The sequence below is a fragment of the Phoca vitulina genome, unplaced genomic scaffold (genome assembly GCF_004348235.1).
Source record: "Phoca vitulina isolate PV1807 unplaced genomic scaffold, GSC_HSeal_1.0 scaffold1, whole genome shotgun sequence".
In the NCBI taxonomy this organism is placed as follows: domain Eukaryota; kingdom Metazoa; phylum Chordata; class Mammalia; order Carnivora; family Phocidae; genus Phoca; species Phoca vitulina.
Window position 1 is genome coordinate 51,049,853 of NW_022589704.1, and position 12,453 is coordinate 51,062,305.

Here is a 12,453-nt window from a genome sequence, read left to right on the forward strand (position 1 = left end):
ATATTTTGCATTTTTAATTTTGTACTAAGTCTTCGAAATACAGAGAATATATTATACTAAGAGCATATCTCAATTAAGATGCTTAATTTTCATTTATATTTAGACCTGTATATAGATTTAATAAACTTACAGTTGAAAAAGTAGAATCACATATCCAAGTAATTCCAAATATATTTAATTTTACAATAACTGATTTGAATATTATTTTTAAAATTGAAGCTTACTAAATTAAATAAAGTTAGGAATTCATTTTCTCAGTCACACTAAGTTACATTTTAGTGTTTAAGAATCACATATTGGATGGTGCAGGACTAGAGAAAAATATGATGCATAAGCAGGAAATTATAGAATGTGGTAAAGTGCTATGTTAAGGCAAGGATAGAGTGCTCTGGAAGCACATATTAGGGGTGCTGACATAGCTTGGGCAGAGGGAATTTATCAAAGAAATTTTCCTGGAGAAAATGCTGTCTATCCTGAGACCTCAAGCAAGAGCCAGCCAGCTGACAAGGAGGAAAGGGTGTCTGACAGAAGAAAGGTATTAGAAATGAGGGGAAATGCATTTTCACCAACCTGAACGTCTTTCAGAGTGGCCAATTCAGAGTGTACATGTGTGTAGTAAGTAGAGAGCAGGTTAGAAAGGAAGAGGTGGAAACAGGAGCAGTTGAGGGTGGGAAAATAAGCAAGGGAAGAAGACATGACAGGTTTCCTGAGACATATTAAGGAAGCCAGACTAGCCTGAAGGCAATGCGGAGCCACTAAAGGATTTAAACACTAAGGGATTCTAGAGGTGCCTGGGTGGCTCAGTAGGTTGGGCATCTGCCTTCGGCTCGGGTCATGATCCCAGGGTCCTGGGATCGAGACCCATGTCGGGCTTCCTGCTCTAGGGAGAGCCTGCTTCTCTCTCTTCCCCCTGCTTGTGCTCTCTCTCTCACTATCTCTCTCTCTCTCTCTCAAATAAATAAATAAATAAATAAATAAATAAATAAATAAATAGGGTAGCGACATGATCATCTTGTGTTTATTAAAGATCATTCTCACTACTGTATGAAAAATGTTTAGATGACCAAAACTGATGCTGGCACCTCATGCCCATTAGAATGGATACTATCAAAAAAACAAAACAAAACAAAACAGAAAATAACAAGTGTTGGCAAGAATGTGGAAAAATTGGAACCCTTATGCTCTGTCGGTGGGAATGTAAAAAGGTGCAGCCACTGTGGAAAACAGTATGGAGATTCCCCAAAAAATTAATTTAGAAGTACCATATGATCCAGCAATTCCACTTCTGGGTATATATCCAAAAGAATCGAAAGCAACAACTCGATGAGGTATTTGTGTACTCATGTTCATCGCAGCACTATTCACAAGAGCTAAAATGTGGAAACAACCCACGTGTCCATTGACAGATGAATGAATAAACAAAAAGTGGTGTATACACAATGGGATATTATTCTGCCTTTAAAAAGGAAGAAAATTATGGCATTTGCTACAATATAGATGAAGCTCAAGGACATTGTACTAAGTGAAATAAGTCAGCCACAGAAAGACAAGTAATGTATGATACCACTTACATGAGGTATTTAGGGTAGTCAAGATCATTAAGACAAAGTAGAATGATGGTTGTCTCGGACTTGGGGTGGGTGGAGAATGGGGAGTTATTGTTTAATGGGTATGGAGTTGCAGTTTTGTAAGATGAAAAGAGTTCTGCAGATGGATGGGGGTGATAGTTGCACAACAGTATGAATGTACTGAATGCCCCTGGGTTGTACACTTAAAAATGGTTGAGGAGGTAAATCTTAGGTTATCTGTTTTCACCACAATAAAAAAAAAAAATGTGTAACTATCCAGTTAGAAGAGGTTATCGCTGTGATGCAGTCAAGAGATAAAGATGAGAGCTGAAATGGGGTAAGAGAAATATGGATGGAAAGAAATGGGTTGATTTCAAGGATATTAGGAGTACAGATAACAAAAATCTGTTGGTGATTGATTTTAGTCAGGTATGAGGGAGAGTCAGAAGTCAACCTATGCCCCAGGTTTCTAGTGTGATAAACTGGGACAGACAGTGTTGACATTCTTTGAGGTAGGGAACAAAGAAGAGATACAGGTTTAGCTGGGGTTGGGGGAGAGGGAAATAAGAGTTCACCATCAGACACACTGATTTTCAGGTGCTTGCAGCAAATCCAAGGGAAATTGTCTAGCAAGGAGTTGGAAATAAAGGTTATAATTTCTGGAGACAGATCCCGGAGCCACTCTCATATGGAGGGTAATTAAAGCTGTAAGAGTTGATGATTAACAATGAGTATGCTATGGACATTTATGGTTTGTCTGCCAGCACATTTCCCTTGGTTTTCTTTTGAGTATTTTGCACATTCTCATCAGCAGTGTATGATTTGGGTGGGGGGTTCCTCTCTGACCCGAAGGATAGAATATGAGACCCAGAGTGAGGTCAAGTAGAAGGTCACATATAGCGGTCACAATGATTAGGGTAGAGGAATAGCAGCCTAAGCTAATTATTTAAGTGGTAATTGAAGGACTCATACTGGAACTACTGATTAAAAAAAAAAAACCATCTCTGCTCTATCCCATTGGTCTAGAACCTAGAAAATTATGAAATTAGGGCTACTGCAGCCATCTTGCCATCATGAGAGCAGGAATCACTTAGAGCCTGAGAAGGAAGCAAACACACAGATTTGAGATGAAGAAAAACTTTTTTTTATGTCATTTCAGCCCTGAATCTAGCCATGCCTGAAGGAAGACCTAACCTTGGACATTTAAATTATGTGAGCTAAAAAAAAAAAAAAATGCCATTTTGTTATTAAGCCAGTTTGAATTTTTTCTATCATTATAACGAATACAGGCAGTCCTTACTTTGCAAGGCAGCACAGGACCATAAAAATGCTCTTTCAAGCAGAAACTATGCAGTGATCTTAAAAATCAGTAAGAAACATGAGAGACTATGGACTCTGAGAAACAAACTGAGAGTTCTAGAGGGGAGGGGGGTGGGGGGATGGGTTAGCCTGGTGATGGGTATTAAAGAGGGCAGGTACTGAGTGGCACACTGGGTGTTATACACAAACAATGAATCATGGAACACTACATCAAAAACTAGTGATGTATGGTGATTAACATAACATAATTAAAAAAAAGGAAAAAAAATCAGTAAGAAAAATTACAGTGGTCTGTGATCTTTAAAATGTTCTTGTTGGGGCGCCTGGGTGGTTCAGTCAGTTAAGCATCTGATTCTTGGTTCTGGCTCAGGTCATGATCTCAGGGTCCTGAGATTGAGCCCCTTGTGCCTCAGGCTCCACACTCAGTGGGGACTCTGCTTGAAATTCTCTCTCTCCTTCTGCCTGCCGCCCACTTGTGTGCACGTGCACTCTCTCTCTCCAAAATAAATAAATAAATCTTTAAAAAAATATTCTGCTCAAAACATTAAAAACTCTTCCATTGTTGGGAAATAAAAATAATTATAAAATTAATATTTAGTACACAGAAATTTTCAACATTGGAAACATTGAGAATTAAAGTGTTTTGTTTCTTCGTACAAAACTTATCAAAAGGAGTTTGAGTAGTTTTTGCCTTCTTATGATGTAACCTAAGATACAGAGTGTCTTTTCTAGGCTTTGATGAGCTCTCATATTCCTTTCTAAGTTTGGATCTGCTTCCAACATTTTATCGTTTGTACTTTCAATACCATGAAATTCTCTGTGATTTCCTTTCCTTTGAGGATTTTCGCCAGTGTCACTTCCTCTGGGACATCCTCCTTGTTGTCTCAACCACTCTCCTCATTTATGTTGGTACATTTTCCTTCATGATGTTCCTATGTCTAGAGTCTCTTGGATGGTGACAGTGTCAACACTCCCACAGGGAGCTATTTCTTTTATAACTCCATTTACTTTCACTTTGAATTCTGCAAAATCATGCCAATTTCTGAAACAATGAAATCAGCCTTTACTGGCAGTAAAAGGTTCTTATTTGGTTTTCTTATAATTACTGTTTTCTTTCAATGTAGCACCTAACTTCAGTGTTTGGCCTGAATGCTGCTTAAACTGATTCGATACGTGTTTTCATTACAGTCTTCAAAGTAGAAGCAAACACTCCATTTCCACCATTTAGTGGGTTTCTGTTCTGAGCACAACTTAAACAGTGTTGAAGCCACTTTACCTTGTTTTACTTTGGTTCTTCAAACTTTTTCCAATGTTGTTCACTCAGTGGCTTCATGCAGCCCAGGTCTTGTCCTATCTTCGCTCTGCTGTCTCCTCTCAAATCTCCTAATCACATCCTATTTTACTTCCAGTGTTATCACTTTTAATTTCTTTGCTGCACTTTCAGGTTTTTCTGTTATTTGTTTTGTAAAGTATCACGTGGGTTTATCACTGAGAGACAAGGAGGCAACCCAGCTCCAGACTTTGCTGTCTGTGCATGACTGAATAACTGGTATGTAATGGCCAACCATCAATAGACTTTGAAAGAGGAGGTGAGGTTGGTCACTGGTGTGTTTGTTATTTATGTAGGGGCTTATGGAGCTGGCTGTGAAATTTATATTTTATGCACCTACAGTTCATATACAGTGTAACTGAAATTTGAACCATGTTATTGGGATACTGGTGTTATTTAATTAAACCATGGTAAATAAAATTTGTACATATCAGACCTGTTAAAAGCAATAACTGTCTTACAACCTAATGCAAAGATTATGTAAGAAGAAAACAGAAGAAAGCCTAGAAGAGAATCCTGAGGAAAACCAAGATTTAAGGAATGGCAAAAGAAGAGAAATGTGCACAATAACTTATAAAGAGTGACCAAAGAGGTAGGAGGAAAATAAGAAACTTGTGGTATTACACAAAGCAAGAAATGAGATATTGCAATTGCATTTTGCACTTCCTTAAATTGAAATATAATTCTCATCCCATAAAATCCACCATTTTATTTTTAAGATTTATTTATTTTTTTGAGAGAGAGAGAGAGCAGGGGAGGGCAAAGGGAGAGGGCAAGAGAGAGAGAATCTCTAGAAGACTCCCTGCAAAGTGTGGAGCCCAACATGGGGCTCCATCCCAGGACCCCAAGATCATGACCTGAGCCAAAATCAAGAGTCGGACACTTAACCAACTGAACCACCCAGGTGCCCCAAAATTCACCATTTTAAAGTGTACAATCCAGTAATCTGTGGTGGTGGTTTTTAGTATATTCACAAGGCTGTGCAACCATCACCACTATCTAATTCCAGAGTATTTTCATCATCCTGAAAAGAAACTCTGTACCCATTTGCAGTCACCTCCCATTTTTCCCTCTTCCCAAACCCTGGAAACTACTAATCAACTTTCTTTCTCTATAGATTTGCCTATTTGTGACATTTTTAATAAATAGAATTATATAACATATGCCCTTTTGCATCTGACATCTTTCACTTAGTATAATGTCTTCAAGGTTTATCCATGTTGTAGCATCTATCTATACTCATTACTTTTTATGACTGCATCATACTCTATTGTGTGGATATGCCACATTTGTTTATCCATTTATTGGGTGATGGACATTTGAGTTGTTTCTATTTTTTGCAAATATTGCAATGAATGTTTGTGTAAAGTTTTTGTGCGAACATACCTTTTCAATTTTCTTGGGGATATACCTAGGAGTAGAATTCCTGGGACACATGGTAATGAACTTTTTGAGAAACCACCAGACTGTTTCTGCAGTGGCTGTACCATTTTATACTTCCATAAGCAAAGTATGAGTGTTTCTTCACTTCTTTTTTAAAAATTTTATATATGAATATTTCCTCTTATTTTATTCTGCTTGTCTAATTTCTCATTTTATTTCACCAAACATATTTCCTCCTTGCATCTTTGACTTCTGTATCCTACAGTTGTTAAAGTTACTTCTACCTTTGCAAATAATCAATTTTCTTCATACTGCAAATCATTTATGGCTTCCTTTTCCCATACTGTATACAATTTATTTAAACTACGCAGAGCATAAGGTCTCTCTCAAGTCACTTGTCCAGCTGTTCATAACCACCAAAAACATTTCCAAAGTTGGTTTAAATATAGATAAGAATGCTGACTTTCTTTGCCTTCCTTTCCTCTTCAATTAAATTTATTTAATCCAATTTAATAATTTTGGATTAAAAACCTGCGTGATAAAAGAAGACATCCAAATGGCCAACAGACACATGAAAAAGTGCTCAACATTACTCAGCATCAGGGAAATCCAAATCAAAACCTCAATGAGATGCGACCTCACACCAGTCAGAGTGGCTAAAATTAACAAGTCAGGAAACGACAGATGTTGGCGAGGATGCAGTGAAAGGGGAACCCTCCTACACTGTTGGTGGGAATGCAAGCTGGTCCAGCCACTCTGGAAAACAGTATGGAGGTTCCTCAAAAAGTTAAAAATAGTGCTACCCTATGACCCAGCAATTGCACTGGGTATTTACCCTGAAGATACAAATGTAGTGATCCAAAGGGGTACGTGCACCCCAATGTTTATAGCAGCAATGTCCACAATAGTCAAACTATGGAAAGAGCCTAGATGTCCATCAACAGATGAATGGATAAAGAAGATTTGGTATATATATACAATGGAATATTATGCAGCCATCAAAAATGAAATCTTGCCATTTGCAGTGATGTGGATGGGACTAGAGGGTATTATGCTAAGCGAAATAAGTCAATCAGAGAAAGACAAGTATCATATGATCTCACTGATATGTGGAATTTAAGAAACAAGGCAGAGGATCATAGGGGAACGGAGGGAAAAATGAAACAAGACAAAACCAGAGAGGGAGATGAACCATAAGAGACTCTTAATCTCAGGAAACAAACTGAGGGTTCCTGGAGTGGTGGGGGGGTGGGAGGGATGGGGTGGCTGGGTGATGGACATTGGGGAGGGTATGTGCTATGGTGAGCACTGTGAATTGTGTAAGACTGATGAATCACAGACCTGTACCCCTGACATAAATACCTTGACATAAATAACATGATATGTTAATTAAAAAAAACTAAAAATGAAAAAAAACCCTAAGAAATAAAATAAAATAAATAAATATAAAATCTTATAAAATCCCCCCAAAATAAAAAAATAAATAAAAACCTGCATAATAATCTTAGTGGTAGGTGATGCAAAGTGAAGAAAATTGCCTTTTACTTCAAAAGAAATATCTCAGTGGTCCCCCACCATTGGACCCTCATAATCTTCACAGAGATATCAGTCTCCTAAATTTTCCTTGGATTTACTTCCCATCCTCTGGTATATATGAACTTCCTTAATGCATCTAGAGTATCTGTCACTTCCTACATTCCATAGCTAACAACATAAATGCCATTGACGTAGTAGACCAGCATGATGTTCTATAGAGCAGTGAGATGATCGAAGTCCTCAAAGCCTAAATTACTGCATATACCTGAAATAGAATGTGTCAAGGTGAGCTATTTCCGGTGTTCTTTGCTTATTGGGATAAAGAAAAAAAACTTATCAGAATAGTAACTGGCTACCAGGTATCAGGGCTGTGTTGACTTACTAAAGAGATCATGTGGAATAGCACCTACATTTAAAATCATCACTTGTTTAAATTTATAGTAACTCACTGACATTCTCCAAGACTGATCCATCATCGACAAAAACAAACAAACAAAAAAGGTATTTTGTGTTTTTTATTTTTGTGTGGGTATATGACAGGAATCACTACCTATGTTTGTTAGCACATGGACTCATTTGCTGGAGAGAGATCCAGGATGATACAGGCATTAACAAGATTAAAATTTATTTCTCATTAAATACAAGTCCTTGTGTAAGTAGACTATAGCTGGCATGATGGTACTACCAGTGACCCAGTTTCTTTTGTCTTATTCTCACACTGTCTCTAGGGAGGTGTCTTGGTCTGCCTTCTAGCTGGCACAAAGGGGAAAAGGAGAAGGGGTAGATACATCACTTCATTATGATGACAAGATCCCCAGAAATTGCTCTCATCACTCCTACTCATGTCCCATTGACCAAAACTTAGTCACATTGCCATACATAGCTACAATATGGCAGGAAAATATAGACTTCTTTCTGGAGAGGCTATTTTTCTAGCTAACATTTGGAAATATTACTTCCAAGAGAGAAAAGGGGAGCACAACCAGTGGGGGACAACTAGTAGCTGCTGCCATATCACTTTAACCCTCCCAAACCAGTGACGCGGGACTAATCTCTGCAATTACCTCAGTGCGCAGCTTTGCTTTGGGTAAGGTCAGGAAGTTCAAGATGTTTGTGTGGCCCTTTGTTGCACAATAACCCTCATTTTGGGGCTCAGAGAGCCAATCTGGATATTCAGTCATGTCTATATGCAGGAAATGTGGAAACAGCCACAGTATGGGTTTGCGGACCCACAGGCACTACTGAAGCAGAATCTGGCCCCCAAAATCCAATTGTCATCTCATCTTCGTATGTCCCCATTCTGCTATGTAGATCATAATGTCATCCTGGGCTGTGTTACTTCAGAGTCAGGGGACAATAATCCCTGAAAGATCCAGCTATTTCTCTTTTCCAACTACCCAGTTACCTTGGTAAATAGTCAAAGTTACCTTGGTAAATAGTCAAAGACCCTTTTGGAGAAGACTGAAAGATTTATAGGATGTACTTGTGATAATATTACAAGGTCTTCTTTCAATGTTTGCTGGTTTCCCCTACATTCAAAGAGCTGTGGGTTTGGGGATAGACTGAAGTTTAGAAATTGAGTGAGAAGCCATGGTGACTTGTGATAAGCCTCTATTAGGTTTTATCATTCACTCATTATTATTGTTATTTTTTTAAAAGATTTTATTTATTCATTTGAGACACAGAGATAGAGAGAGAGATAGAGAGAGAGAGCATGAGCAGGGGGAGAGGCCAAGGGAGAGGGAGAAGCAGACTCCCCGCTGAGCGGGGAGCCCAATGCAGGGCTCGATCCCAGGACCCCGGGATCATGACCTGAGCTGAAGGCAGACACTTAACCATCTGAGCCACCCAGGTACCCCTATTATTGTTATTATTAATCTGACCTAATTCATTCCTAGGGAATCCCCTGAAAGGTTAAGATACCACTAAGGAATTCTCTTTTAAATCACCCCAATCGCCACTCCAGCTCTGCTGCACATTATGGTAAAAATTCTACTTTGTCTCTCATTTTTATATGATGCTCCCTGGCCTGTCACCCTAGAAACCCATCATCACAAATGCTATCAAGGATCCCAGTTCAATAATAACATCACCCTGAAGAGGGGATTTTAAAGAGATATTGTTGGTCCCAAAGAAATACGTACAGTGCTGCTGATCATAGGCATAATGTGGTGGTCATCGAGAAGGTTGCAGATAATGAATTCACTCTGACCTTTTCTGCTTAAAACTTTGGATTGCTTTTCCTATATCATTTCAAGAAATTTTTTGTATTTCAGCTTCATGCCATGTAGATGACTTTTGAATGTACATTTTAGTCAACCTCTGAGCAAACAATGAGAACTATTCTCAGGGGCTTCACCAGCACTTTGAATCAAGAATGATTAATAATTACAACAGTATCCCTAAAGTCAGTCTGATCTGAAGTAGTGTTCTATCCTCCCTAGACTAGTATGTTCAGAATCTGTTTCCACACATTTGCCAAGCCATTTAGGAAAATAACAAACAAAACCTTGCAATTATTTGCTGGCTCCCTGTGTGTGCTATTGCTCTTGTCTCACCTGAGCCCTGCTGGGGTCTGATATGCTCATCAGTGAGAGGCGATGAGAAGTGGGATGAGTGGGGCAAAAACAGAATTTCTGTTCTCTGCAAATTGAGTACTTCAGGCAAGCTCTTAAGCAAATCCAGGTCAACCTCACGGACATGGCAGGAGGAGGTGCTATAAATTGGACATAAGTTGGACACAGAGAGACTCTCAGTATAACTTGAGGATTCAGAGTAGTTGGAGCCATCTCAGTCCTCCTCACTGTCGAAATTACAATTCTCAGTTTTTGCTCTTTTACAAAAAAGATCTGCAGGTGGTTGTGGTGAAATAATGGAGAATCTTTAGTGGTTCTCAAACATTACCATGAGTCAAAATCACATTGAAGACTTCTGCAAATATAGATGTCTGGGCCCGACCCCCAGAGCTTCTGTTTTAGTAGTTCTAGAATGAAGCCCAAGAAATGCCTTTCCTAATGAGTTCCCGGTTGTCACTTACGCTACTGACCCAGGGAACACATTTTGAGCACTACTGCGCTACCGAGTAATTCAGCAACCTATGTTTGGTATCTGGTTATAGCAGTTCTGTAGTTACAAATGATTGGAGTTTCTTTTAGAGAAATCAGACATTCCTAGCTTTTTGACTGTTTCTTGAGTAAGTCCATGTTCTTTCTTGAAGTTACTCAGTGTAGTTAATGGCAGACAGCCCAACTCTTTATCCCTTGTATTCCTGGACTCCCAGAATGGTTAAATGCAGTAGCCACTGAGTGTGGTATTTCATTTCATGTGACCACAGGTGAAAAGTTAACTAATTTATTGCTGGATACCATGAATTACTGTCATCTTTTAAAAGCTTTAACCCAATCATATATATATTTTTTTTTCATTTCCTGATTACATATTCCCATCTTTCTAATATTCTGTTGTCCGTAAACTCTTCTGGTACCAATTACTAAATAGGAAAAGAGTTTTTATTTTTTTATTTTTTAAAGATTTTATTTATTTATTTGACAGAGACACAGCGAGAGAGGGAACACAAGCAGGGGGAGTGGGAGAGGGAGAAGCAGGCTTCCCACTGAGCAGGGAGCCCAATGCGGGGCTGGATCCCAGGACCCTGGGATCATGACCTGAGCCGAAGGCAGACGCTTAATGACTGAGCCACCCAAGCGCCCCAGGAAAGAGTTTTTAATGACAGATAACATAGTAAACTCTACCTGGAATCTATACAAATGGATTTCATAATGGTTATAGAAAATTCATAGACACATTATGAGACCTGATGAAAAACTCTAGCCTGAGATTCCAGGTGTGAGATCCAAAACTGTATCACAGAAGTAGGTTAATAAGAAAAATACTGCCTTTCTAGAGTCAGAAAGCTGACAAAACAAAAAGTCACCACCCTAACTGTTGGCTTCAGTATGTTGCATCAGAATTTGTGCCCGTCGAATAAATCCCCTGTCCTCTGACTCCCCCATGTAACTTTGTTCTAAATTAAAGCCTAGCGCATATGATTAGCAAAACACATACCACATCTAGGGAGTGTAGCAAACATTTTTAATTTATTCCTTTGTGGTGGCTCTCCAACCTTCTCACTCTAGAAAAGCATGCAAAAAGGGAACGAGATTAGGTGCTGAGTGAACCAATTCATAGTATCTGCTATAGGTAGAAAGTGCAGCATGTATTTTGCATGATTGTGCATGGCTGGCTAAAAGAGAATAGGAATTGAGAGGATCATAATGCTGAAGGGAAAGTGGAACCAGAACATGGTGGGCCACGAAGTTTTCCCAAATATTTGCTATTCTTCATACTGAATTAAATTGGTAGTCAAGTAATCTGAATAAAAGTAAAAGTAAAAAGTAAAAGAGCTCCACCCCTTTCTAGATATATAACCTTGAAAAAGTTACTTAACTTCTCTGTTTCCTCGTCTCTAGAATGTCAATAATGACGAATATAATAATACCTGTTCATAGAGCTGTTAAGGATTAAACGACATAACTTTTCTATATAATTTAGCACAGTCCCTAACACATACATACTAGTTTAATATTTATTATGAGGTGTAGCTACAGTTTCAAAATTCTTGAAATACTTGTAAGTGTGGGATATTGATGGAAAGTCTCACCTGAACAGATATTTTTGATTAATCAAAACATCCAAATCCTGGAGCTATCTGGAAGGAATTGCATTTTTTTTTCATAGTAGTGTATTATTTAACTGTTGCTGCATGGCAAACTACCCCAAAACTTAGTAAATTAAAGGAGCAAAAGATTATTTCTCATGTATCTATGGGTCAGCTGAATACTTTTGTTAATCTGGCCTGTATTTGTCAGGATTCTTAAGTAGCCCTCCTTTCTGTTCTCATGGACCCTGGTACACCTCAGAGTACATTGCTTCAAAACTAATGGTTTATAGGAATCTCTTCCTTGTGTACTAATACTGACGTTTGATTATACACAGTGGTTTGTAATAAAAATAATAATTAATAAAAAATAAGAAATTAAAGCAGCCACAACTGTCAAAATCCAATTCTTAAAACTAATATTGAAGTATTTATGAGCATAGGTTTATAATTTTCAAATAGAAAAATAACATATTTGGCTATTGTCAATGAAAGAATTCTATTGCATGGAAAACAAATAATTTGCCAGTTCAATTATAAATATTAAAAAAATGAATAAATTCCCCTAGATTATGTATTATAATTAGGCAAAATTTTTCCTAAACTGGTGGTTTATTCAGACACTCGAGGATAACCAGAAAAGTTATATGGGAATTGAG